General features: G+C 32.2%; 1 protein-coding gene across 3 annotated transcripts in view; it reads right to left on the minus strand.

The window, feature by feature from the left end:
* Window positions 1–25,499, minus strand: part of LOC131842503 (zwei Ig domain protein zig-8-like) — a 250,721-nt gene that overhangs the window by 131,860 nt on the left and 93,362 nt on the right. The window contains exon 1 of one of the 3 annotated variants that reach the window (XM_059191063.1): window positions 2,735–2,752. The exons of the other annotated variants lie outside the window; for them this stretch is intronic. The gene's annotated coding sequence lies outside the window, so the exon portion shown is untranslated. Of the gene's footprint in view, window positions 1–2,734; window positions 2,753–25,499 lie in introns of those variants that run through there. 3 annotated transcript variants of the gene reach the window in all.

A 25,499-nucleotide genomic window follows, 5' to 3' on the forward strand; every position in this document is an offset into this window, starting at 1 on the left:
TAGTGGAGTAACCTGAAACAGTCATGCTCGCTATAAAGTTCAAACTTGTGGCGGCGTGGTGGGCCGGGTCGATGTGCTCCCTCAAATATGGTTGAGTACAATGATGGCTGGCTCATACGTCATACTCGTGAACGGGTGCTGCTTGTGGGGACTGGTCTGTTCAGGTTGTGAACACTGATTAAATTTTTTGTTCTTTGCGATAGCATATGCTGGTGGTCACTCTATTCTCCCAAATTTGAATTTTAATAACTGTATTTATCGTAAACATGTTCCACTATTATTTGAAAAAAAATTACGAGCTGAGTTTCTTGTCAGTTCTTCTCATCTCGATATCATTCCGAACTGACGGTAGATTTGACATATCATAAGAGTCTGTAATAGACCTACATGAATAAAGATATTTTGAATTTGAATTTGAATTTGAATTTGAATGTGCTTGTGTAATAATTCAACAATATCGATGTGAACCCTAACAATACGCAGACGAATTTGTGTATCTCTTTGCATCTCTTTCTTTTGCTTAATATATATATACCTTAACATACATCTAGTTTGTCTGTTGTTTCTCTAAAACCTCCATTGGTAGTCTCATTCTGCGACAAAAATGCCAAGTGACAGAACAATAAATTTTAATCAAGCCCCAAATTGCTTCGGCAATCGGCCCTCCATTGTTTTTCCTTCCACTCGACCATTAGTCTTGAGATTCCCTAACACAATTCCCAAAGCGAATTTTAATATCTTACTCTTGTGATAGACTTAATTAAATGAGCCCTCCGCTTATATTTGATCCCCTTTTAAAATTAATATTCTTTAAGTTTGTTGGTGTCTCTATAGCGTTTCTGTTTTCCATCGTACTTTCATTTAGAGGCAAAATAGCGACAGCTCTTAATGTGTTTTTTAATTATTTAGAATTTTTATTACATGTTTATGCGTTATCTTCGCCAAAATTTTCACTATTGTAACGTCTCTGTTACTTCTTTATTTTGAAATTTCACTTACCATGAGTTTAGCCGTTAGTTTATTAGCCATCCAATGATAAAATAAAAATTACAACGAATTAGAATTACAATGTATGTCTATGATGTTAGATTTGATTTGATTTGACTTGATTGTTATTCAAGTTAGAAATAATATATAAATGTTTTGGAAGTGCGTGGTATTAGACGTTATAGGCTGTTCATGTAATAATTTATATTTCATTCAAGTTATAAATCTTATATATAAAATTCTCGTGTCACAGTTTTCGTTCCCATACTGCTCCGAAACGACTTGATCGATTCTCATGAAATTTTGTGAGCGTATTGAGTAGGTCTGAGAATCGGCCAACATCTATTTTTCATCACCCTAAATGTTAGGGGTAGTCCACCCCTAATTTTTTTTTTTATTTTAAGGCAAAACAACGTTTGCCGGGACAGCTAGTAATATATAGGATTTCGGAACTATGTGGTATGAGACGTTACAGTTCAAACTGAAACATAAAATTATTTATTGATTTTAGACCTATCGGCCTATTATGAACGTCCTATTTTTTATCACTGTAATGTAGTGGTATTGTAAATTTGACCATCCTGTTCAGTCAGCTTCAGTTGAGAGGAACTAACTGGTAAGAAACTCAACTGGAACATTTTTTATACTATTATTATTATTTTTTAGACGGTTTCAATCTTTAAACATTATGTAGTATTTAAGTAGTGTATATTTAGCATATAAAAAATCCCTTGCTTGATCGATACAAGAGCACTTATTTTTTTTATACCTTATCTAATGATAGACGGTTACCATAGCCTATGGGCGCCTGAAACACCAGGGATGTCACGTCAGCGGTGGCACCCCTTAAGAAACCTCAATAAAGAGTATATTTTGAAAATGTCATGTTGCTGTCGTACATAAATATTAAAATAATAATAATAATAAACTCTTTGTAATGCACATAGAAGAAATTCAATAAGAAAAAAACAGTAAATAGAAAATTATTAAAAAATGCAAGAATAAAGGACTAACATACATAGAAAAGTCACAAGACACTATAATTATTAAATAAATAAATAGATCTACATATATACGTAGATATAAATAAACAAACTTACACATATACATACATATATACGATATATTGGAAGGTTTCTGATAAACAGAAAAAAAATAGCTATAGAGAGAGATAATGAGACTAGTCGATTTTTAAATATTATATGAGATTGAGTGGATCGAACGGAGAGTGGTAGGGAATTCCAGAATTACACTTTAAATCAAAACAGCTTGCTACTAAGTGGAACTTACCCGCAATAAACGCCGCATGGAAGAACTATAGTATGTTCTATATACTATAGTTCACAAGATATATATTACTATTGTCATATTATTACATTTCCGTCACACAAGTAACGAATTGAAAAAAAAACTTGTACGAACAAATCTAAAGAAATGTCTGCCATTTTCTCAAATGGAGCGCCATTCTATCTTACTGCTCTATAAAAACACTCAAGATTATAATATTGAAGAGCCCATACCGTGCATAAAAGACTTTATTGATGTGAACATAAGGTCTACATTCGTTTAACGGTGTATGGTTTTTGTCGTCATAACCAGGGTGATTCCAAATGAGCATAATATATCCAGCGTTATGAAATGGAGGTAAGTCAAAAGGTATATGTATGTTTTTTCGGCTTTCATTCCTTAGTGTAACATGTAAATGTTACATGCATTTATGAATGGCGAAGGTTTTATTTGAACTTACCACAGTTGCGCATTCCGGATGATTAAGCGACCTGAAAATTAAAAAAAAATTTAGTTAATAGATGCTCAGTTATAGTGCAGATAGATCAAACTGTGTTGCTGGCAACTTGCCTATGATTCCTTTTTTTATAGCACAAGGGACAAACGAGGCTTTAGACCTTATAGAATTTCACGTTTATATTATACTAGCTTTTGCCCGCGACTTAGCTCCTGTTAATTTATTCCCTTAAGGGTGGAATTTATCAAAATCCTTTCTTATGACGTGATAGTAGCTTTATGCCTACAAAGTCTCAGACTGATCGGTTTAAAATTGATAAAGGATAATCAAAATCCTTTCTTAATGGATGCCTACGTCATAACATCTACCTGCGTACCAAATTTCAGCCCGATCCGTCCAGTGGTTTGGGCTGTGCGTTGATAGATCATTATGTCAGTCACCTTTGGTTATATATATTTAGATATCTTATTAATATTATAAACAGGAAAGTTTGTGAGTATGGATGGACGGATATTTGTTAGTCATTCACGCAAAAACTACTGAACGGATTTTAGTGGAACTTTACAGTAATATAGCTTATACATCTGAATAACATGTAGACTATGAGTGATTTCACGCGGGTGAAATCGCGGCTACAGCTAGTGCGATACATTATATACTAAAATAAAATTTAAAGACAATTTTATTCATTCACAAATTCATCTGTTTAAATTAAAGTACCGAAATCAAATGCAACGCATTTTATTCCTATAGTAGACGGTTAACACAAGAAAATCTTTTTCAATATGAAAGCCATCTACAAATGTCAATAACACACTAGAATCACTCAAATATAACAATAAAGGTTTTCATGGGTAGTAATTGAACTAAAACATTCCCTTTTGTACTGGCAGTCATTGTACGAAAGTAAAACAGACTAAAAATAAGAATTGCAGTCTATTATCTGTCTAGACTGGACAAACACCTGTTCTAGACATTATTGTTTTTGCAATAGTAGGTAGTTGGGAGTTCAGTCGTTGATCTGTATCGAATAGTGAGAAAGGCCAAGCTGTTTTCTTTGTAAGATGGATTTCGGTTGAAAGGTGAATTAATAAAATTACAGGTCATGATATATCAGACCTCTGGTGTAACAATGTATCACGGCTGGCACATGATAACGTGATGTTCATATACCATAGATGTTACCACTTACTATCAAATGAAACCTCTGATTGTTTACCATTCCGAGTACTTTAAAACTAAAGCAAATAAGTTGCGACCACGTAAGGTCATTATATACTAATCCATTGTAAAAAATATAAATTATACAAGTATAACGTAGGAAAGATGGCCGTTGAGGCAGTAAAGTCCTCAAGTGGCGACCACGGACCGGAAGACGCAGCGTGGGAAAGCCTCCAGCAAGGTGGACCGACGATCTGGTCAAGATCGCTGGAAGGCATTGGATGCGAGCAGCACAGAACCGATCGTTCCGGGCTGCGATGATGATGATGATGATGATGATACAAGTATATAGTATAGATATACATATACGTTTGGGTTACGAACACTGATTAGACTATTTGCTTTTGCAATAGCATATGCTGGTGGTCACTCTATTTTCCCAAATTTGAATTTAAAAATTAATCTAAATTATTATGAACATTTAATTGAAAAGAATATAAGCTGAGTTTCTTGTCAGTTCTTCTCATCTCGAAATCATTCCGAACTGATGGTATCATAAGAGTCTGTAATAGACCTACATGAATAAGGATAATTTGAATACATATTGTATCTTTATGTATATTGTATTGGTATTGGTTGCATTGTATTTTGGATATCATACTTTTATATTTATTTTTAATTATTTATTAATTATTATTTGTACATTTTAATCAACAATTTTGCCACACTGTATTGGGTTGACTGGAAGAGATTTATTTTAGATATAAGTTCTCCTTCTTTATGTCATATGAACATATATAAATAATGTATTTAAGTGCAATAAACAATATAATAAATCCATTAATATAAAATAAGAAATAGATAAATAAGAAACAGAGGTACTCACCCAGGTGAGTTTGTACCAAGTGTGTTTCAGTTAAATAATTAATTAATCTTCAAGTAATCCACCTTAGATCGACGTAGGTGTTTAATTTGCCTTTTAAAATGACTTGGGGTCGAACAAATGAAAACAAAACGTCAAAGTGTTCAAATAAGTTTAAGAATTAATTCAACTAAACTTACATTTTAAGCACTTAAGCAGACTCCCAGCATCGTAATAATTTCTTGAGGTTAAAGTTTTATAAAGTTCGCAACATTATTTCACAAGTATTACAAAATATTTGTAATTTATGTTAAAATCTTCGAAGCCTTAGTTGGTTCAATATTTCAACATAGATTTCTTTTAACTTTCAATTCTCAAATGTTATCAATAATTCATGCAGAACTTGCAACCACTTCATGAATATGAATATTTTAAAGTTGGTAAATTTTTAGTTACACAAACAAAATAGTTCAATATTTTAAAGATAGACTTTTTAATATCTGACTGTTGAAATTATATAGTCATATTTCATAGAAATTAACTTACAATAACTTCATGAATATATATATTACAGACTATAAAACTTTTGGTATTACAAAAAATATAATTTATGAATTAATTTAAAACGAAACTTAAATTTTTAATGTTACAAGTGTTATTACTTACTTCTTTACAAAATACTTTGAAACTACTTATAACAAGTCCTTTTATATGGTAAGGAATGTTTCATATTACAGCAAATAAAATATTTACTTCGAGTAAGTTTTTCACACTTCAGCACATTGGAATTAACAAAAAAAATACCTACATAAATAAATAAGATCTATTCATTCATTCATTCATTTAAAATCTATTTGATTGTTATTACTAAAATAATAATAAATAACACTGGACAATTAACACAGCACTATCTAGACCCACTGTAAGCAGAGTTTGTGTTATGGGTACTAGACATCTGATATAAATATATGTATATATATATTTGTAAATACATACATATTACATATAGATAACACCCAAACCGATACAAACAGTCATACGCATGAAAAAAAATCTTTGCACCTTGCAAAGAATCAAACCCGCGACCATCGGAAGTACAGAGGTGTGCTAAACCGCTACACCACCGAGGCTTCCAAAAAATATACAAGCATTGTAGTAGGAGAAGATTAGTAAAATAAGAATAATATGACGTTTGTAATATATTCTAAACTACACACTACACTACACACCACGGCTTCACACGGGTGTACATATATTATACATATAAACCTTCCTCTAGAATCACTGTATCTATAAAAAAACATTCAAAATCCGTTGCGTAGTTTTAAAGACTTAAGCATACATATGGACAGACAGCGACAGCGACTTTGTTTTATACTATGCAACTAGCTACTCGCCCCGGCTTCGTACGGGTGTACATTATACATATAAACCTTCCTCTTGAATCGCTCTATCTATTTAAAAAAACCGCTACAAAATCCATCCGTCCGTGTCCGGACAGACAGCGACAGTGACTTTGTTTTATACTATCTAATGATGATAATGATAATGATAACGAATTATTATCATTATCATTAGATCAAATATAGGTTAATCATTATTAATCATTAACCTATATCTGAATTCACATAGCCATTTACGCAGACAACTATAAAAATATGACGTTTATAATAAACATATGGAGAATTACTAGGAGATTCCTGAAAACAATCAATCCTAATGACCTCATAAAACCACAGCAATTCATAATACGGCACGAGGAACATTATTAGTAAAGCCTTCGCAATTTCAATCAATCACTCTAACGATTTCGTATAGAGTTTATGACGGAAGCACTAAATACAGCGGATGCGAGCGTCTCGCATTAACTTAAAACAATTTGATATACATACAGTTTGTTTGCGAGACAACGTCGCATGCATATCCGTGTTTCATTACTTTTGTTATCGTACGATTTACAGAATTGCGCACCGTACCGGCATTGGATGAATTTTAATCTAATTTGTACTGCACACGCAATATTGTTTTTTTCATTCGACTTCAATAAGGACTATATATATAAGTTTTGAATGAAAGCATGAAAAACCGCTTTATATACCATTACATAACTTTATTTTTCTATAATTGTTCAAAATCTACCCTGTATCATCGTAAGCACAGATATTATATTATATTAGAGTCCGTTAGTTTTCTGTTCCCGCGCGTTCCCTTCCCCTCCCTAACTAGTAACAAACGGACTGTACAGCGGCCTTGACGCGCGCGCGCATTGTGTTGTGAATAAAAATAAATTAGAACTGTGTTAACCTACTGCGAAGCTGGAAAGCTAGCGAAGATACCTTCGAGACCCTGAAGCCCAAGAAATCCGCAGAACCATAAAGGTAAATGACTGACGCTTCCCTAACATTTTGGTAGCAGAGTAGTTTCCCAAACAATAATAAAAGTAGACTAAAGAAGTAATAATTTTTTTGTCGCCTTAATTTATTCGTTCCATTAAGTACTGATAGGTTCAAACTAATATATTTATATCCTGCATCATCCCTTATTTTATGCCCATAGGGGTTGAATATATCAAAATCCTATTTTAGCGAATGCTTCAACACTATGTTCAAGACGCTCAAGCTCCAATCTTTAGTTTCAGTTCAATCAGTCGAAAATCTAAGAACATTTATACAAACTTTCATCCCCTAGTTTATTCCGAATTTTATATATATTTTTGTCAGTTTGTCTGTTTGTTCCGGGTAATCTCTGAAATGACTGAAACAATTTTGACAGGACTTTTTTTAGCAGTTAGCTTATGGAATAAAGAGTAATTTGGCTACTTTTATTTTAGAAAAAATATTTTATTTTAGAATATTAAAGTCATATTCCACGCGGACGAAGTCGCAAGTACAAGCTAGTCTCACATAAATTTGTTCAAAATATCAAATTTGCATTGGCAGCGCATATACATGTACACACATACATCTACACACTCCAACATAGTAAAACAAATAAAAACTAATAAAATAAAAATGTACTGTAAACAAATAAAAACTAATAAAATAAAAATGTAATGTAATAAAATAATAATGTACTACTAAGGAATATATACTAAAAAGGAATCCGCTAAGCATATTCCTGCAGCTGAAGCTACAGCGCTGATTTACAGCGGAGGGGTTCAGCTCAAGGGTAAATAATAGTTCATAAAACAGAATTATAGAAAAAAAAAATTATAGATCGATATAAGCTTATAAAAGCGACAATTCAAACAAATGTGAACAATCAATCAATAATTTTGTTTGCGATTAATGATACAGGTACATTTTCAGGTCAGTAATTGAACACATGTTGCTATTTAAAACATAAATAAATACATTTAATAGAATGTGTTTAGCCTTAATCAACCATTTAACATTCAAAATAGAAAATATATTTGAAATACAAACAGTATATAAATACTATATATATATATATATTATTAACCCATTACGTCATAGCAAATACACTACACACTACATTATTACATCTGTGCTATTTGTTTAATATTTTATACTTTAGTATTACAATATATAATATAACATTTCCTTATTGTAAATTAAATATTGAGCCGGTGAAAATGAGTTTTAAAAAAGAAATATTTACTTCCTCATAATAAATTTTGTACAATTTATCCCACGCGGTGACATTATGAAATATTGTATTGTTTATAAATTTATCTACTTTTAAATAGATATGGTTTTATATAATCTGTACTAAAAGGTTGTGTGGAAGATATTGCTTATGCAATAAGATCGCCTTTTGTACGAAATACTCAAATATATGTATAAGAATATAAAAAAAAGAACATGTATATAGTATATATATGTGATCTTGGCTCATCTTCCAATCTCCTGCTGTATACTCCTTCTCATCGTTCTAACTTCTCATCCCAATCCTTCACTATTTCTGCTATTAATCTTTGGAATGCACTTCCAGTTGGCCTCAGAAGATGTCAAACCAAATTTTCCTTAAAGAGATCCTTGCGTGAACACTACTCGAAATTCCTGTAGCAATATTCACACAAACCACTGTCTCAAGATATATGTCATGAAATCATATATATTGTATGTTTATTATAGTTTAATATTATATTTAAATTGTATGATAATTATTAAGCTTATATATTTCGCTTTATTTATGTAATTATTTATATAATTTTAGAAGTATATTTATACGTTTATATATATATATTTTTTTTTTTCTGTATTAATCTATTTAATACTTGTAAAATAGCACCGTCATACTATCTCTGATCAACGCGTCGGTTGACTGGTAGAGATTGCCATCAGGCATTAAGTCCATCATGTATACAATTTTGTGTGCAAAAGAATAAATAAGTATATAAAATAATTATGTTCTTTTTTTTTTATAACAAACGAGCATGCGGCTCACCTGATGGTAAGTGATTACCGCGGTCCATGACCACCCGCAACACCAGGGGAATTGCAAGTACGTTATCAGCCTTTTAAAAAGGAATTAGCTCTTTTCTTGAAGGTTTCAATATTGTATCGGTTGGGAAATATGTTGAATTCTTTGTTGTTTACTAATGCAATAAGAATAAATAAATTATATTCAATAAATAATAGAATAAATTACCGGCATATTATTTTACTCTTAACTAATGAGTCTACAGCGAAAACTAAAGCCCAAGCCTCGTTAACTTAAGCCCCGTTAATTGCGTCAGATGCATCGTCGGAACAGGAGCAATAAGCCTTTTTAAATGTACAATATTGTAAAGACTTTACGTAGACTTTGTACAAAGTTGTCTGCGTAACTAACCTTTGTCTGGTTATAGCTTACATATGTATGCTATGTTTCGTCTTGAAGAGATTTGCGTTTGAGATATGGTAGTGAAAAAAATCTGCAGATTCTACTAAACTGAAGAGGAAACGCCACTACACATCCCATGTGGTTGTATCCCACGTATATCTCCGTATATATACGTAATATCTCCCTTGGAAAGTTTACACTCTATCCTGAGGAGATAAAAACCATCAATCCTAAGAATTTCCTTCAATTCTTGTTCCTGATGGGTCTAGGTAGCTAACTTTGAAAAAAAGGCAACCACATTATATCTATGCAGGTCGTAGTGTCACAGGTGACAATAGCCCAAAACCCCCTCAAAAACTGAGTGTGAATTGATCCTTTATTTAGGTGTTTTCTATTTGTAATATGTATTTACAAAAATATATATGTATTTGTATTAGTTGTGTTTATATACATGTGTTATATAAGTCCTATCTGGTTTAACTTAGGACTAGATAGGCGCTATATGAAGCGTCACGGAAATCATATTAGCATTTACCACACGCGAGGTGAGACATCAGATTATTTCCTATTTTATTCCCATAAAATATAAGTTTCACGTTCACTATAACACCAACAATTCCCAAAATACAGTCTAGAATACAGTCATAACGGAGTTTTTAAATACATAATTGTACAATTAAAAAAGAAGATCACTGTAACACCGATAATTCCCAAAATACAGTCTAGAATACAGTCATAACGGAGTTTTTAAATACATAATTGTACAATTAAAAAAGAAGATCACTGTAACACCGATAATTCCCAAAATACAGTCTGTAGTACAGTCGTAATGGAGTTTTTAAATACATAATTCTACAATTAAAAAAGAAGATCACTATAACACCGATAATTCCCAAAATACAGTCTGTAGTACAGTAATAACGGAGTTTTTAAATACATAATTGTACAATTAAAAAAGAAGATCACTATAACACCGATAATTCCCAAAATACAGTCTGTAGTACAGTCATTACGGAGTTTTTAAATACATAATTGTACAATTAAAAAAGAAGATCACTATAACACCGATAATTCCCAAAATACAGTCTGTAGTACAGTCATTACGGAGTTTTTAAATACATAATTATACAATTAAAAAAGAAGATCACTATAACACCGATAATTCCCAAAATGCAGTCTGTAATACAGTCATAACGGAGTTTTTAAATACATAATTGTACAATTAAAAAAGAAGATCACTGTAACACTGATAATTCCCAAAATACAGTCTGTAGTACAGTCATAACGGAGTTTTTAAATACATAATTGTACAATTAAAAAAGAAGATCACTATAACACCGATAATTCCCAAAATGCAGTCTAGAATACAGTCATATCGGAGATTTTAAAAACATAATTGTACAATTAAAAAAGAAGATCACTATAACACCGATAATTCCCAAAATACAGTCTAGAATACAGTCATAACGGAGTTTTTTAATACATAATTGTACAATTAAAAAAGAAGATCACTATAACACCAACAATTCCCAAAATACAGTCTAGAATACAGTCATATCGGAGATTTTAAAAACATAATTATACAATTAAAAAAGAAGATCACTATAACACCGATAATTCCCAAAATACAGTCTGTAGTACAGTCATAACGGAGTTTTTAAATACATAATTGTACAATTAAAAAAGAAGATCACTATAACACCGATAATTCCCAAAATACAGTCTGTAGTACAGTCATAACGGAGTTTTTAAATACATAATTGTACAATTAAAAAAGAAGATCACTATAACACCGATAATTCCCAAAATACAGTCTGTAGTACAGTCATAACGGAGTTTTTAAATACATAATTGTACAATTAAAAAAGAAGATCACTATAACACCGATAATTCCCAAAATACAGTCTAGAATACAGTCATAACGGAGTTTTTTAATACATAATTGTACAATTAAAAAAGAAGATCACTGTAACACCGATAATTCCCAAAATACAGTCTAGAATACAGTCATAACGGAGTTTTTAAATACATAATTGTACAATTAAAAATGTTAGTAATTATAATATCTGCAACAATGCTCTGCAACCTAGCGCTAATAATAAATACAATATAATACCAACAATAACAATACCAGCATTAAACGAGACCCATACATGAAAACTACAAAATGGAACAACAAAAGATTCTTCCGCGCAGTTGGATTGGAATAAAAAAGAACAACAACACAGTCACAATTAAGAACAAAGTATGCAAAAACATTAAAATCTGCACTGCATTATGTTTTATACTCATTCCTCGAACGGGACAGCACAGTATTTCACGCTCGCTTCATTTTCCAGTGAAAGAATATAAAAAAAACCGCTGAAAGTAATTCGCATGTTTTACCATACATTAAAAACGGCGGGGAATAATTATGTACTTGGTATTCTCTAATACGGATATGAATTAACATATGACTGTAGGTATTCCTAGTGGAATGGTATTTTTAATAATATATCTGTATTCCAATTAGTGTTCAGCGGAGCATGTTTTAGAAGAGTTAATTAACGTAATAATTAATTATGACTTAATAATTAACAAAAGATTGAAATGTGCAAGTAACATCATAACGATATTTTCTTTTAATTTAATTGAAGTTTAATGTGTCTATTTATTTTATATAGTATTTAAGTTCCTATACTTCTATATAATAATAATAATAATCTCAGGACAATTCAGACAGCGCCATCTAGACCCAAGTTAAGCTAGCTAGATTATTATTAATAATAATAACAATATCTCAGGACAATTCGCACAGCGCCATCTAGTCCCAAATTAGATGGTGCTGTGTGAATTATCCTGAGATATTATTAAGCAGAGCTTGTGTTATGGGTACTAGATAACTGATACAAATACATAGATAATTTTTTTTCGTAAATACATACATATTATACATAGAAAATACCTAGATCGATACAAACAATCATACTCATGAATACAAATGTTTGTACCGCGCGAGGAATCGAACCCGCGACCATCGCAAGTAAAGCGGTGTGCTAGACCGCTAGACCACCGAGGTCGTCTAATAATTATCTAATTATCTAATATACTATTACTATTGTATATATTACTAAGAATAAATATAAATAATAAATATAATAAAAGTAATTCAATTGAGTTTCTTGCCAGTTCTTCTCAATTGGATCTATATACCGAACTGGACGGTAGGAAAATTCTAATGTAAAAACTTGACGTTCATAAGCGGCTAAAATGTCCTACATGAATAAATGATTTTTGAATTTGAATTTGAATATATATAGTTATAATAATATAAATAAGTTATAATAAAATTACCAAATGTCAGCAAGGCGTATACGAAATCGATATTTGTTAAATTTCAATCATAAAATAGACACAAATGATAAATTCAAACTTTATACATAGCTGTTATTTCTTTATTCTTTATTCAACTATTAATGCTATACGAAAAGCGAGCTTAATGTCTAATGCTTAATACCTTAGGTATTGGGTATTAATAATAAGAATATAGTCATAGTTTTGTAAGTACGCCAAACATAGTATATGTCTTAAGCATACAATTATTCAAATTTATTTATGTAATCTGAATTTATTTTAAGTAAGTACATAGAATAAAAGCACAGGTGTCGGAAAAAATTTAAACTAAACCCTAAAACATACGTTTAATGCGCCAGATGCATCAATTAGTTTGCGGAATATACAATTTTTTTAATCAGTTTATGTTTTTCCGATATCGCGTATAGTGCTTGCTATTTTGAATTGCAACTTTTATGTTGTTTCTCTCAATGATAACTAACACTCGGATAGTATTATAAAATGTCCAAGAAAATGAGCTTTATTATCGTAACTTTATTTTAAAACAATATTGTAAGTTTATAACTAAACTAGCTTTTGTCCACGGCTACGCTCGCGTTAATTTATCTCCTTAGGGGTGGAATTTATCAAAATCCTTTCTTAGGGGATGCCTACGTCATAGTAGCTTTATGCATGCGAAGTCTCAGTCCGATCGGTTTAAAATTGACAAAGTTTCATACAAACTTTCATCCCCTATTTTAGAAATACTTAAGTATATATATTTAATAATAATTATATTTAAAAAATACTGAGATCAAAACATGCGTAAATAATTGTAATATGAGGAACTAGCTAGCTTTTTCCCGCGGCTTCGCTTGCGTTAATTTATCTCCTTGGGGGTAGAATTAATCAAAATCCTTTCTTAGCGGATAACTACGTCATAACACCTACCTGCATGCTAAATAGTCCACTCAAATTTTATATGTGATTTCAGCCCGATCCATCCAGTCGTTTGGGCTGTGCATTGATAGATCACAATGTCAGTCACCTTTGAGTTATATATATTTAGATTAATTTATAAATGTACTGTCATTTATAAATTAATTTAGTTTTTCTAATCTTCTTAAATGTTAATTTGCATTAACTATGCATAATGGTGTTAATACAATACCATTATAGCTAATGCCGTGGAAAATGGCTGATATATATAATTGTAATGCAATTGAAGGATTAAAAAAAACGTACGACACGATTATAATAATAGATGGCGTAGTCAAAGATATTTTTGGCTATCACCTTTGTGGTGATAGCCTTTCATATATGACTGTGATTATCATCATAGTCATCATCATCATATCACATATCATTACATAGTATAAAACAATGTCGCTCTCGCTGTCTGTCCGTCCCTATATATGCTTAAATCTTTAAAACTACTCAACGGATTTTGCAGCGGTTTTATTAATAGATAGTGATTCATGAGGAAGGTTTATGTATATAATACATGTACACCCGTGCGAAACCGAGCCGAATAGCAAGTATCATATAAGATATAGCTTTAATTCATACAGTATGGTACTCATACGTTTTTTGTATATCTATTGTATATTGTGAACAGACCAATGTAGTTGTGTATTTAGTTATTTTTCCTTTATATTTCAGTGTTCATCTTGTGCCCCTTAAAGAAAATAAAAACTTTATCTATCTATCTATCTAACTTAGTAATGCAATATGTTTTATTACATTATTTAATTTATCTCCACAATATCGTAAAAGGTAACGAAATGCAAATATACAGTCTGCGAGAGAATGGAAACTCGAATAAAACATGAAATTGAATAAAAAGCTATACTGAATCGCCTGGCTAGCATGGTAATTTGTAGACTAAATATTTTTCTTCTGACCTTCTTTGGGATTATACGTGAATATCGTAAAAATAATATTACTATCTACTAACTACAATTTCTAAATGAATTAATATGTTTTACTAAACTAAATCCCATAATTACTTTTTACATCATAGGTCTAATTATAGACAAACCATATTAAAATCATTATTAACTTAAAGGTATTTATAATATGGGACATGAACCCTGAATTAAATAAATAAATAAAAAAAATATACACTTTCTAAATTATATTCAAAATTAAAACAATTTTACACATTCCATACAAAACAACTATTAAAATTTAATCATTACTCGTTTTTAAACTAAATCACTTTATTCATCGTAGATAATCAAATATATAGCATAGTATTCCAATTTGTCCCCTCCGATCAAATCTAGCTCCGTACAATTCAGATGGATATCGAAATCACGATGGCATCAACCGAGATTCGAACACCTAGCGATGGCCTCAGACTAAAGTCGTATCAGTCAGGCAGGAGTTGGCCTTCAGCTGCTCTAAGTCTTTCGCGGATATAGAGTATCACCTGCACTCGCCTACTATCGTTCAGTGAAGCTGTAGGAACCAGCTGTGGCGAAAATCATTGGATTATAAAATCCCTATATTTAATCATCATAAGAACCATCATCATGGTAAATGTCCCCATTATATTTGAAAATATCGGTGGTCTAGCGGTTTAGCACACCGCTTTACGACCGATGGTCGCGGGTTCGATTCCACGCACGGCACAAACATTTGTATTCATGAGTATGATTGTTTGTATCGGTCTGGGTATTTCGTATGTATAATATGTCTGTATTTACAAAAAAAAAATCTATGTATATGTATCAGTTATCTAGTACCCATAACACAAGCTTTAGCTAGCTTAATTTGGGACTAGATGGCGCTGTGTGAATTGTCCTGAGATTATTATTATAATGTCTACAATAACAATAATAATAATAATCTCAGGATAATTAACACAGCGCCATGTAGACCCTAATTAAGCTAGCTAGAGTTTGTGTTATAGGCACTAGATAACTGATACAAATTCGACGACCTCGGTGGTCTAGCGGTTAGGTCGCTTTACGTCCGATGGTCGCGGGTTCGATTCCTCGCACGGCACAAACATTTGTATTCATGAGTATGATTGTTTGTATCGGTCTTTTTTCTATGTATATTATGTATGTATTTACGAAAAAAAAAATATCTATGTACTTGTATCAGTTATCTAGTACCCGTAACACAAGCTTTAGATAGCTTAACTCGGGTCTAGATGGCGCTGTGTGAATTGTCAAAAAGAAAAAAAAAAAAAAATACATAGATACGTTTTTTTCGTAAATACATACATGTATATAGAAAATCCCAGACCGACACAAACAATCATAGCATATTCATGAATAAATGTTTGTGCTGTGCGAGGAATCGAACCCGCGACCATCAGAATTAAAGCTACATCGCTAGACCACCGAGGTCGTCAATTTAATTAACAATACTTCTATTCTATTATAGTTTTCCAAAGCTTGCTTCACAAAGTGATCTAATTCAATTGAAAAAATATGCTTATTCGTAAACGTCGTATCGTTTATATATTGTATATAATAATATTATGACAACAATACTACTCAACATACTAATTTTAGTTTAATTTACCAAAGCATTCTTCCCAAACTGACATAATTCGATTGCAAAAATAAAACTTTATCTATGGTTCTGATAATGTATTATTATGGTAAATTTATCGTTTATATAATGTATATAATAATATTATATTAACAATAACACTCAACATACTATTCTAGTTTAATTTACCAAAGTATTCTTCCCAAACTGACCTAATTCGATAATGCCTAGAATGCACCGCTATTATTCCATTCTGTCATATGCAAGTCATATGTACACAACAGCATATGTAGTCCACATATGCTGTTGTGTACGATAATAATTTAGAAATGTAAATATTTTAATAATTGCATCCTCGTATAACCGTACTAGATTGTTTTCAGAACTAATTAAAATTTGTGTTGAATAAATTTAATAACGTTCACAATAATGGTGCCGTATAATGCAGGAGGGAGAATTTGCAAGTTTGCAGAACATCGTTTGCATGGGAATCACATGTTTTTGCCAAGCTGATATTTTGGTGGTTTGTTTCATGTATTTATTTTTTTATTTTTATTTATTTAACTTTAATGCACACAATATGATATATAGTATAGTACATTTGGCGGACTTAACACCATGCGGAATTTTCTACCAGTCAACCATAGGTGGTGCAGAGAATAATTGTTGGCGGTGCAAAATTATAAACATAAACAAAATGCAACAAAATATAAACATAACAAAAATATATATACAAAGATATATATATACTTAAGAGATACAATAATATATAACTTAAATATATACATATATATGTAATAAACTTAAATATATACCAAATAGTCTGACAGTCACAGAACTAAAGAGAGTTAAATGGATATAAAAAAGTGAATTCAGTTTTTAGTGGTTGAATATGATTTATCTAACCGCAGAATACTAGAATACTATTGTGGTTGTTTACGTTTACTAACACTTAATACACATCCTACATGGTAGTAGCCACACATGCATAAACGAAATATCTCCTTTGGAAAGTATACACTCTATCCTGAGGTGATAAACACCATCGCTCCTAAGAAAATCCTTTAATTTTTGTCTAAGTAGCGAACTCTGAAAATGGGCGACCACAATAGATCTATGTAGGTCGCAGTACTACAGGTCTAAGTATCTGACATAACCCTAAACCCTCAACAAAAACATACGTCTACTTTCTGGTAAGTACCTACAGATTATTATTAATAATAATAATAATATCTCAGGACAATTCACACAGCGCCATCTAGTCCCAAATTAGATGGTGCTGTGTGAATTATCCTGAGATATTATTAAGCAGAGCTTGTGTTATGGGTACTAGACAACTGATATAAAAACGTGGATACATTTTTTTTTATAAATAAAAACATATTACACATAGAGAACACCCAGACCGATAAAAACAATCATACTCATGAATACAAATATTTGTACCGTGCGAGGAATCGAATCCACGACCATCGGACGTAAAGCTGTGTGCTAAACCACTAGACCACAGAGGCTGAATTAGTAACGCAATCGTTGTCCGGATATCATAGTTTCACTGTACAATACCAATATATCCTTCAACTTACTTAGTCATTTATGTTTTGTCTGCAGATTAATGTAAGCAGGTCAACTTTGACATTATCTATCTGTGGAATATACACAAATCAAATTAAATTAGAATATCTTTATTCATGCAGATCTATTAGACTCTTATAATATGTATATATCCATCAGTTCGCATTATCTAAGAATTGACAAGAGAATCCGATCTTATTCTTATCAAATGCATGTGTACATAATCTTGCTTGTCTATTAACTAGCTTTTGCCCGCGGCTTTGCTCGCGTTAATTTATAGCCCCTTCAGCGCCCTTAGGGGTGGAATTTATCAAAATCTTTTCTTAGGGGATGTCTACGTTATAGTAGCTTTATGCATGCAAAGTCTCAGACCGATCAATTTAAAATTGTCAAAATTTCATACAATATTCATCCCAAATTTTATCTGCTTGGGGGTAGAATTAATCAAAATCCTGTCTTAGCGGATGCCTACGTCATAACATCTACCTGCATGCCAAATTTCAGCCCGATCCGTCCAGTGGTTTGGGCTGTGCGTTGATAGATCACTATGTCAGTCATGTTTGAGTTATATATATAAGATGAACTTGTGACCATCCGAAAATAAGATATACGCTTAAATCAGCATTTACCTTTTAAACTAATTATAATACATCTAAATATTATTATTATCATTACACAATTTTCTGTTATACACTCCCACAAGACATGTTTATAAAAAAATATTACAATAAATATGAGTTTTATATTTTTATACACCCACGCAAAATTAGGATAGAATACGAAATTCACGAATATTAAATACAGTAAAATAAAATCATACAAAACAACAACATATAACAAGGGCTTCAAGTAAGTATTACGTTTGAAGAAGTATTTATTTCTTAAGTCTTATATTTATATATATATATATAGTGGTTGATTTACATCTATATTATAATATGTATGTTTACTTGTACAATATTATAGTTTGTCTATTATCGACTCTCAAACTCTCTACTGTTCACACTCATCACCCATAATTTAACAGCTGCATGACGCCAGCAGTGTGCGTTAGAGACGGCGTGATACTTCTTTCTCTTTCCCACATGTTATATATGAAATTTAATATTAACATATTATAACTAATCTATATGTATGTAAATGAATTGCTGTTCGTTGAGAACAGCTGAAACGATTTAGCTAATTTTAGTCTTGAAATATTCGTGGAAGTTCAGGGAATGTTTAAACGGTAAAATATGAAGAAATTGCATATTAAGTAGTGAAAACAACAATTTTATTTTCCCATACAAACTGTCAAACAGACAAGTTAAACTTCAAAATTCCTTTAATTCTGAGGCGGAACGGAGGTCGTGGGGTCAGCTAGTTAACATAAAATAAAATTTTCACAAGTAAATCTAGTTTTACTTATACAGCTTGGTCTACTTACAGAATTGCGTTGATAAAAAAACAAAGTTTGTTGAGAAAAAGAAAACAGGATAGAAATGCATTTCTACGAATATATTTTAGTTAGAAACTGAAATGCCAAACAAACTAACAGCCCACGTAACGGAATATGTAAGTTTTATTGTATTACGTGACATTTTGCGGATGTTCATTTCACTGAATAAATATTAATTCTGTTTAAACCCGGATTAATTCTGCATATTTCATTACGATATTAGTTCTGTATTTATTTTACTCTATTTTTAGTTGCTTTTTTTACTTCTCGACTAAAATTTTTAGTTGCATTTTACCATTCGTAAAATGCACCTTCTCTAATTGACATACCCATATTTTTTTATTTACATAATATATTTGAATAGAATAGAATAGAAAATCATTTATTCAAATAAACTTAATTTAAACACTTTTGAATAGTCATAGTTATTATTCTTTTAATCTACTGCTCATTCGGAAAGATCATCACAAGAAGAACGAACAAGAAACTTGCGCGTTGCTCTTTTAAATAATTATTGTAATTTTATATTTCCAATTCGAAACGTGCGAATCCAAGTGAACCGACCTAGCATAAGGCAAGCTTGCTACTTTAGTTCAGATTTATTTAATTTGTTAATTTTATTTCACCTCAGAATGAGTTAGAAGAATAATGAGATACTAAAAGTTTATTTGATGTCGGCCAGATTCGAACTGACGAACTTCGGGTGAAAGTCGAAATAGTATACGTCTAAGTTACGACCCTTTTAGCAAAACAAACAGTCATAATGATGAAGTCATTTATTTCTTTCTACGTAAAATACTTTAGGTTTATCTATAACGACCTAAAAAATAAGGTTAGATTTTCGGGACAAAAAAAATCACTTTATACACATATCCCGTGTAACTCTTGTCAATTTATTTTCTTGGAGAAATGCAAAATATTCAGAACCGAAAGGGACAGCTGCGCCCTCAGCGTAACGAGTGGAAATTCCTCATTCGACCCTTCCTTTAGAGAAATCACCGCTGTACAAATCTTGATGGACAAATCAAGAACTAGATTGTATTCTATTCGCACTTTCGTTTATTTTGAACCTATTTTGAATAGAATATTCTCGTTTCGACTTTATTCTTTCACTACCCGAAATTTATAGTCTATGTATTATTCTGATATATAAGTTACTAGCTGTCCCGGCAAACGTTGTTTTGCCTTAAAAAAAAATTAGAGGTGGACTACTACTATGTTGGCCGATTCTCAGACCTACTCAATACCCTCACAAAATTTCATGAGAATCGCTCAAGCCGTTTCGGAGGAGCATGGGAACGTAAACTGTGACACGAGAATTTTATATATAAGATATTATTGTAAAGTTTCATTAAAATACATTAAGTAGTTTTTGTGTCAACATGTGTTCAGATGGGTATTTATTTATTTATTTTATTTATATACTCTTTATTGCACCAGGAAAAAATACATTAATAGAGTGATTAAAATAAAAGGGTACAAAAGGCGGCCTTATCGCTTATGCAATCTCTTCCAGGCAACCTTTGGGTATTTGTTACACATTCGCACAAAATGTATATATAGATGGATGGATACCCATCTATACATCCATACTCACCAGCCTTCGCGTTTACAATTTTAAGTAAGATTTTATATTATAATGTAAACATTGTTACACTGTACAACATTGTAAAACTAAGATTACAGTTACAGTAACTTTAGATACATCTAAGAATACACTTATATCGGGATCGGATATAATTGTATTTTACAGATTGAGACGAATAATGCCAGCTGAAAATACAGTTTTGGCATATAAAGTATTTTAAAATGAATAATATATTTGATCACTGTCTGATGCGTATGCTAGACTATAAATAAGTAAAAAATGTATTAATATAATATTAATAAAAGGTTTTAAGGAGATATAATATTATTTAAAACAATTTTTGCAACACTTTTCTTTGCAGTTTCACTGCTATTAGTGTTGTTATATTCACAGTATATGTAGTCTATAGCCTGCCTTGATAAATGAGCTATGGAACACTAAAAGAATCTTCAAAATCGGTTCAGCAGATCCAGAGATAACAGAGAGACAACCTGACAAACTTTACCTCTTCATATTATTAGTTAATGAACGGCTATCTTCGACTAACCGGTAACTTTTAAACACAATATCCCCACACATACCATATACTTACGGTTTCCTCCAAATGACAAATAGAAAAGATCACTCAGCCATTTGTCCGCCGTCCGTCCATTCACGTGGTACCATCGGGATACCTTTATTGTTTGCGATTTTTCAAAACAAAATATATTAGGATGCTTATATCCCTTCCCTTTGGTGGATTTATGCGGTCGTCGCGCCTTAATATCCATTCGTATATTACCTTCCACGTAAGCGGTTTTGTTTGATTGATTCCACAGATTCCTTTTTTGTTTTCCACTTACATGGGAATTGGGATCGTGTAATATTATGTCCTAGATTCATCTTATACGGTAACGTGAGGTAGTTTATTGAGTTTTGAGAACACAGATGCATTTTGCATGTCTAATGAGGCAAAACATAATGAAACATTATATTCTGCAACTAGCTGTACCCGCGATTTCGTCCGCGTGGAATTTGCAATATTGCTTTATTTTTCTAAAATATAAGTAGCCTAAGTTACTCCTTATTACATCACCTACTTGCCAATAAATGTCCCGTCAAAATCGGTCCAGCCAATTCAGAGACAAAAATTGTAAAAAAATACATTTTGGTGATGTACCGTGTTTATATTCATATGCACGTAGTAAAAAACGCTTATTTCAATATTACAAACACACACTCCAATTTTATTTATATGTATAGATAACAACTAATGGAAACCTTTGTTTATCGCAAATAAATTTGATTTGATGTAGGTGGTCTAGTGGGCAGTACATTGCCTCACATTTCGATTCGCAGGTTCAATTTCAGAAGAATTCAAATGTTCAAAATATGTATTTGTATAATGGATGATAATGGAATGGTGCACCCGTCTACTCTAACAGTTTGATGGCGGGGAACCAATGGAGGATGATAAGATGTACATGAGGTCAGATCAGTATCTGCCTACCTCACTATGAGGTTTGTTTGGTACAGTTTGCCCATCTTGGCAAATGGCAATTTACAGGTCAACTTGACATGGTACATTGCTAACAATAGGTTCATTAATCCACATTACTAACAATACCATTCCCCCTGGGTATTTCACTATATCTGCCTACCTCACTATGAGGTTTGTTTGGTACAGTTTGCCCATCTTGGCAAATGGCAATTTACAGGTCAACTTGACATGGTACATTGCTAACAATAGGTTCATTAATCCACATTACTAACAATATCATTCCCCCTGGGCATTTCATTATATCTGCCTACCTCACTATGAGGTTTGTTTGGTACAGTTTGCCCATCTTGGCAAATGACAATTTACAGGTCAACTTGACATGGTACATTGCTAACAATAGGTTCATTAATCCAGATTACTAGCAATACCATTCCCCCTGGGCATTTCATTATATCTGCCTACCTCACTATGAGGTTTGTTTGGTACAGTTTGCCCATCTTGGCAAATGGCAATTTACAGGTCAACTTGAACCCTCTGGGCATTTCATTGTATCTGCCTACCCTACTACAGGATAGATATCACACATATTTATGATCTGAAATTAACGTTTCCAATGTAATCTCGTAGGGAAACAAATTTCGGTACGCATATATGTTCAGAAGATTAAATTTATTAAAATATCACGTTGGAATATTTTTCCTCTAAATTAGAAGATGGCAGACCTATAAAGTTGTTATACGACGCCTCTAAAAGAAAAAGCAATATAGATAAGTATCTTGAAAGATAAGTACACATACCTATATCATTACACAGTATAAAACAAAGTCGCTGTCGCTGTCTGTCCGTCCCTATGTATGCTTAAATCTTTAAAACTACGCAACGGATTTTGAATCGGTTTTTTTAATAGATAGAGTGATTCAAAAGGAAGGTTCATATATATAATACATGTATATCCGAGAGAAGTCGGGGCGGATAGCCAGTTACTAATATTCTAAATGCGAAAGTTTGTGGATGGATGTTTGTTACTCTTTCACGCAAAAACTACAGAACGGATTTTGGTGAAACTTTACAGTAATATAGCTTACACATTGGAATAACATATAGGCTATAATTTAAATAGATATTATGTAAATTGGGCGAAATATAATATATATAAGGTTCTTGAATAAAATAATATTATGACTATAAATTGAGATGTAAGCTATCCCATCTTTCAAGTTGGATCAAATTGCACACATTATGCAAATCAGATTTGTAATCGGTACAGTAGTTTAGGAGTTCATCGCGGACAAACAACGTGACACGTAATTTTTATATATACAATTGTATAATATTATTTTTGTTATTCAGCGTAAGATTAATACAATCAGATACGTAATCTAACGCACGCTTGCTTCTATCTTATCGATGGTATAATGAGGGTAGTCCACAGAGAATTGTTTCATTAACAAGGATACGGTGCCACGGAAATGAGATTGTCTGTATTTTCCGACTAGTAAACTTCGACCTTGAACCTTCGAATACTCAGCAATTACTACCCATTCGAGATAATAATAAACGAATGTTTGCGAACGGTATTGAAATTATTACGACTGTAATATCGGAAGGGGTGGACAGAAGTATACATATCTATACTTATCATTACATAGTATAAAACAAAGTCGCTGTCGCTGTCTGTGCATACGTCTGCTTAAATCTTTAAAGTCACTTTAAAATCAGTTTCTTTTAATAGATAGAGTGACTCAAGAGGAAGGTTTACATGTATAATACATGCACACCCGTGCATGCCGGGGTGGGTAGCTAGTAATATTATAAAGCTGAAGAATTTGTTTGTTTTGATTACTATGTATTGTTCCAATTGTACATTCGGATGGATAATCTGTTTTGATAATACATATATGTCAACGTAAGTACTAGCATTGAAGACGTAGGATTCATTTGATTTTATAATGCGACCTAAGTAATTAAATAAATTCATGATTCTTTTCTGAAGAATTTGTTTGTTTGAACGCGCTAACCTAGGAACTACTATTTGAAAAATTCTTTTCGTGTTCGAGGAAGGCTTTGATAACATTACGCTACGACCAATAGAAGCGGAGCATGAGTGAAAATTGTTGCAAAAACGGGGAAAATTATTCATATTTGAGGGATTCCGCTGCGCGAACGAAGTCGCGGGCATAGCTAGTTTATTATATAACTTGAATGGGAAACAAGCTGGCAACCTACGTAATTGTATTGCTATCGCTTATGGGAATATACTGTTATATGGATGCGTCTGTCTCGTAACTGTATGCTTCTGAGAGTTTCTTAACACCGAGTCATTGGGCTCCCTAAAATATGGTCGAGCAGTGATGGCTGGCTCATCTGTCATACTCGTGAACGGGTGCTACTTGTAGGGACTGGTCTGCTCTAATCACTATGACTGATTTCCTCTTATTAATTGTTTAACCAGTTGGTTGTATAATCAATATTTTTTCTATTTGAGTATTTAATTGAATTAGTGCTAATGGTAGTTTGTATTGACACACTTAAACTTAAAAATGTAAAGTAAGAATAAAGTTATTTAAAAGAGCAACACACAAGTTTCTTGCTCATTCTTGTGTTGAGACAGCTTTCCGAATGAGCGGTAATGATTTTCTATTCTATTCTTACCGGCCAGCGTCCAGTCACTGTCTTCATTAGCTTTCACAGTTCACACAATACGTTTTACACTCAGTTTATAATACAAACTTTATTACAATTAGGAAACGTGCGTGCGAGATATAAGGCGGTCCGTACTGTTCTAGGTAAGTAACGAAAGTAGGGGACGGAAACTAACGGGCTCCAAAATAACGTTTTCACCCCGAATATTTCTCTGGCGGTATCGAGCCACTTAGCTTGAGGCGAGACTTCGTCGCTTTGTGTGTTCTACCGATTATACAATGGACTGTGTTCTGAGGAATTGTTCGACATGATGCCAACGGCCACCTTTTACCACCGCACCGCTCGCCATCGACAGGGAATTCATCCCCACACGCTAGAACCTAAGTGGTCCCGAACAGTGCGGTTACAGAG

Source organism: Achroia grisella, unplaced genomic scaffold (assembly GCF_030625045.1).
Source record: "Achroia grisella isolate CSIRO2021 unplaced genomic scaffold, CSIRO_AGI_Agris_v1 utg1080, whole genome shotgun sequence".
Classification (NCBI taxonomy): Eukaryota; Metazoa; Arthropoda; class Insecta; order Lepidoptera; family Pyralidae; genus Achroia; species Achroia grisella.